Genomic DNA, 6,000 nt, shown 5'->3' on the forward strand with positions numbered 1-6,000 from the left:
TTTATTAAGAGAATGTTAACAGAGGTGCTACAAGTGAAGCTAACATTCAAGCCATATGCACACAGACTAACTTCCTGGGCCTCCAGATCCTTAAATGGCCCCCTCAAGGATTGAACTCTTGGGTGCACTGAGCAGTGACTTCTGCATACTTTCAAATGGCTTGTGATCAGCCTTCATGTCCAACTTGTACCCAGAAGATGAACAGTGCTTTCAAGTTATATTGTAGGGCTGCTGATTTTAGAATGTCTATGATTCTGGAAATATTTCCAGGAATATTCATTATTCTCTGTGTAAAGGATCAAATTTATGAACAGAACTCTGTACAAAGAAAGATATCAAAGTTCTTGGTCTTTTGCGTAATATAAATTATAAAGTTTGGATTATTGTTGCAGAATTACAGTAAATTCTCTTGCTAATTTGGAGCAATTACAATTCCATATCATTAGGAGATCTGTTTTGCGATCCACTTATCGAACTTGTTCAGTTTTTTTATTTATTTATCTCAAACTTATTAAATGCATGCTTGCAAGATGGTAGTTAATTTTTGATGTTCTAACCAAGAAGAAGAAAGTTGCTTTCATTATGGATCTATTGACATACCCTTTGGGAATGTCAAGGAGAGAGCTGGGAAAATATTCACCAATATTTTTTGGCATATTTGAATTATTATCTTCTTTAAATTTCCTACCTTCACAATTTTTTGTGTTCATTTTTATCACAGCCATTCAGAAAAATGAATTCTACTTTGCATAAATAAAGAGGAATGGCCCATCTTAATTTCTCTAAAATAAGATGTTAAAAATGTATATACATAATTAATTTGAAACCATTGTAAAGATGTAATTAATCTGGGAAGCTAAAGCCATTATGATTCAACTCTTTCCAGTTACGAAAAACTAAGAGGGGATCAGCTGCTGATAGCCTCTTGAATTATATTCTTCCTAAATCTCCTACTGAGAATAATTGTTTCTTGCAGGTTAGCCATGTATGTCACTTCTAAGTTGTTGATATCATTAAGCTTCCATCTGAAATTGAATCTAGAAAGGCAATTATGAAAACAGAATTTACTTAGGAGTAAGAGTTCAGATTTTTTTGTATTTCACCATATAACCATGGAAACTGGAAAATGTGTTGATACACAATTGCAGAAGTAAGAGATGGAAAATAGTAACAGTCCATCACCTTGTCAATAATTGACTAAAGTTGATCAGAGGGTTTGAATATACCAAATCTGCAGGTCTGGATAATTTGCATTGGGTTGACTCAATTTTGATGCCAGCTCAGTGACTAATATTTCTGACAGCAACAACTAGAGTTTCTAGAGGTAATTCAAGAAGAAAGTAAATATGAACCTCATCTGTTAGGAAGAACTGGAAGAAGTTCTTTTACTGATTATTTTTGCGACAAGGTTGGAATATATTATGAAAATGGGGAAGGAGCTAGACTGGTTTACTCCATGAATTCCACCAAGCAAATGGAATTTTGGCTGTGCAAAAAGTCTGGCAGGAGCAGAGCACTGCTGTGCAAAGTGTTCACAAGACCCCAATCTGTTGGAGGGCCTTGAACCACATGATGCTGCCCCAAAAGTTGGCAGGGCTAGATCAGCCAAGAAATAGACTGATTCAGTTGCTCTCCTTGGCAGCCTGTGGTGATCTTGCTCTGTGGAACTTCAGCAAGGTTGTAAAGCTGCCCTCACCTGTTAGAAATCCTGTGATGTTGAAGCTATGATACTACTCCCTACACTTCCCTGGAATGTATACTACCCTCCTTGTTTACATGCATATGAACTATGTAAATCAGGAAATCTCTAATATAAATGAGAACAATGGAACTGTGTACAATCATAGAAATGCAGAGCTCAAAGGGATTTCAAGAGGTCATCTAGTCCAGCCTTCTGCACTGAGGCAGTAAACCTAGACCATCCCTGACAGATGTTTGTCTGACTTCTTCTTTAAAATCTCCAGTGACAACAATGCCACAACCTCCTAGGAAGCCCATGGTAGTGCTTAACTATCCTTATAGTTTGAAAGCTTTCCTAATATCAAAACTAAATCTCCCTTGCTGCAGTGAGTAAGTAAGCCCATTACTTCATGTCCTACCTTCAGTGGACATGGAGAACAATTGATGACCATCCTCTTTATAACAGCCCTTAATATGTTTGAAGACTTATCAGGTTACCCCTCAATCTTCTTTTCTCAAGACTAAACATGCCTAGTATTTGTAACCTTTTATCTAAACCTTTTATCATGTTTGTTGGACTCTCTCCAGTTTGTCAACATCTTTCTTGAAATGTGACACCCAGAACTGAACAATACTCCAGCAGAGGCCTCACCAATGCTGAGTAGAATGGAACAATTACCTCCCCTATCTAACATACAACACTCCATTAATAAACCCCAGAATGATATTAGCCTTTTTTTGCAACTGTCTCACATTGTTGACTCATTCATAATCTATTTGTGATCCACTATAACCCCAAATCCTTTTACATAGTACTACTGCTTAGCCAGTTATTCCCCATTTTGTAGTTGTGCATTTGGGATTTTGTCTTCCTAGGTGTAGTACTTTGCACTTATCTTTAGTGAATTTCATCTTGTTGATTTCTGACCTCGACAAACTGGAGAATCAGTCTTTTTGATTTCTAATCCTGTCTTTTAAACTGCCAGCAACTCCTTCCAGCCTCGGGTCATCTTCAGATTTAATAAGCATAATCTTCATTCCATTATCCAAGCCAACTCATTAATTAAAATATTGGCTAGTATGAGATTCAAAACAGACACCTGTGGGACCCTGTTTGATATGCCTCTCCCCTCCATCAAGTAATGCTACATTACAAATCTCTGTATATGGATGTATAGCAAATTACATGTTACAAGTGACAGTTCAGTGTATTCCAATTATTTTTAACATTAAAATATCAGATCAGATTCTCAGCTGCTGTAAACCAATGTAGCTCCATTGGTGTCAATAGACCTGCTCCAATTTACAACAGCTCAAAATCTCACCCCAAATATGTATTTTAAATTAATAATATTAAAAGATACACAATTTAAGTTTCATTGAAAAGAGCTAATGTTTCTTGATTTGGACAAATTAGCCAAAAAGTGTAAATGTATGGGCTAAAACTGTAATCATTTAAATAGTCAAAACTAGGTCTTTACTTTTAATGCTCTATTCAGATTAATGGAAAGATATGCTTCCTGCTGGTGATATGTTGCTTCAATAGCTCAAAGGTATAGGCAATTTTCAGAAAACCCCAAATGCTACAGGTCTGTGTGTGTGTGTAAAAATAAGCATGTGCCATATTATATACAATACAGCAAGTTGGGGAGAAACTGTGTAACACTCTCCATCCAAGAGAATTGAATGGTACTTTGCCAAGGTAGTCCTTTCATCCACAAAGTAAATGCATCTACTTCTGAGGTGAAAGTTGGCAGCTGTTCTACTCCTCCTGCCCATACACACACAAGTGAGGACATGAAAGAATAACTTGCACAACTGAAGGGTCAGGAAGAATGTAGGGAGGCATAATATAACTTCCTAATATTTAACTTAGCCAGGGTACTGGAGTTAACACTTCTAATACTGCAAAAAGAATGCCATAGTCGCAGTTATATGTCTCATTCAAAAAGAAGGTGGCTCCAACATCACAGTGCCCTTAGCAGTGTGTTAAGGATTGAGTTGTCACTGAATCAAAGAGAAGGACCACTGAGTTCTATTGAATGTCCATGTCATAGTGTGCCTTTGGTGGATTATGGCACAACGGGTATGCCTTCCTCAGTTTTCCTCCTTCAGAGTCCTGAATATCTTCACTTCAGGCTCTCCTGACTCGATGTTACCCTCCTTGGTAGCTGGTTTAATATAGAGCCTCATGCAAAGTAGTCCATAACAAAAGTCCCAGACATACAGTCCATTTCTCACCCCACTGCAAGCAATCATTAAAACTCAAGATATCTCCGCCCTTGATGCCCCACATACCACACACCCGTGCCTTTAGCCATATCTGGGCTCTGTTAGTTCTCTTATGTCCCTGTAAAGTCACTCAAAACCAGCTTTTCCCAGCAGTAACCCCCTCAGCCTCTCTGTTGAGAGCATGCCTCACTCCCCCTGACTTTCTCACCATCCCCCTGGGTTCAACCCTCCACCCCTGGAGATGTCAGCAAGTAAGTTCCTCTGCTGCTCCCCTTGCTTCAGCCCTCTCTAACCCATAGCTCTGGCTTGGGGCCCCAGCCAGAAAACACCTCTTGCTGTGCTCCAGCTTTCAACCTTCTACTTCTTTCTAGGACTCCTCCAGTCCCCTGATCTTTGGCAGTTTTCACTTATGCTTCCTGACTGAACCAGTCTGCTCTGACTCCCTAGGATTTCTCTCCAGCAAGTATCTCTTTCATCAAATCTCCCTTCCCTGGGTGTTTCCTTCACTGAGCCTTTATAGCCCCCAGGTGCTTCCAGACCCTCTTCATTGACCAAATGAAGCACCTGCTCTGGCATACAGGAGCTGGACATACATCATTTGTTGAGGCATTGTGACAGTCCAATACCACTTTCTGAAGGTTCTAGGATTTTCTTGGAGATTTCATTTCAAAGTGGTAGGCCCTGCTTGGCTGAGAAGATTAGTCAAGATGACAATCAAGGTCTAGATGGATTCTCTGGATGTATGTATTTCTAATGAAATGTAACTATTAATGAAATAGTTCTAGGAATGATGTGACCTCAAAATCTTTGAGTCTGTGGTGACCAAAATCTACAGAATTAAAGAGACAACACAAATCCAATGAAATATTGTAAATGTTACACAGTCAGCGTCTCTTAAAATGTCTGCCATTGAAAGTAATGGATTTTATTTGCTTTTAAATTGTGTTGTGCATGACAGGAATCAATAACACTACTGTCCATTAAATCAAAACAATTTTTGCTGTCTGGTATTGGTGTCAATATTACCCATCATTTTATTATTCCATTCCTTTCTCACTGGCTTCAATAATTGACCGCCAAAACTGCAGCATTTAGGAAAGCTTTTCACACTTGGCATCAGGAGACACAGAGTTCCTGAGCTCATTTCATTTGTGACTCCTGAAAGCTTGCAGTCAAGTCATGTCTCTTCAGCATGAAGCTCCAAGGAATTACACACATAAAGCTCTAAGAGAAGAGTAAAGCTAAAAGAGAGTTAGAAAAAGCAAGAGGGACTAGAAGGGGATATAAGCAACACAAAAACAGCAGACAGCTTAAGCTTCAAAGAAGAAGACATGGAATCTTGCGGTACATATAGAAATCAAAAGAGAAACAAAAGGTAACATTTTAGTGCTCACCTAACCTTCAAAAGGCACTGAAAAAAGCGCTTAAAGCTAAGCTTGCCTCTGAGATTTCAGCCTGTTTGAAAGGTGTTGATTGAGATGAATAATAAGGATGTCCTTTCAGGATCCAGTTTCCACCTATCAATCAGGTAAAAAAAATCTCTTATTTTTATCATGGATTTAGTAAAACATGTAATTAGTTTTTTTTCCCCCCCTTTAATGTTTCAATCAGCTTATGCTGTGTGATATGTCTGCATTGCTGTCACACATTTAAGTCTCTTTAATAAAAAATAGCCCCAGGACATTTATCCTTTACCCATAAAATGCCCAGGATACCTGTCTTTTGAAACACTTACCCTTTATATATAATACCTTCCTTTGTCTTGTGGAAAACAGAACTTGTTCCTTTCTGCATGTTGCCATAATATGTTCTGATCAGTGGAATTTATATGTCATTTTCAATACAGTAGCAGGGCACCATGAGGTTTGCAGCTGGCACCAAGAAACCATTTTCCTGTTAGTGTTCTCTGATGGGAATGACATACTGTGTACTCTTCAACACAACCACTGAATTACAGTGGATGTGTAGAGCCCTGTACTTTTCCCATTGCAGTCAATAGAAAAACACACATTAGCTGTAATTGGAACAGGATCAGCTCCATAGCAAAGAATACTCCAGGTATGGGAAGTGGGAAATAGATCAACAAAC

This window comes from Chelonoidis abingdonii, chromosome 2 (assembly GCF_003597395.2).
Source record: "Chelonoidis abingdonii isolate Lonesome George chromosome 2, CheloAbing_2.0, whole genome shotgun sequence".
NCBI classification, from domain to species: Eukaryota; Metazoa; Chordata; order Testudines; family Testudinidae; genus Chelonoidis; species Chelonoidis abingdonii.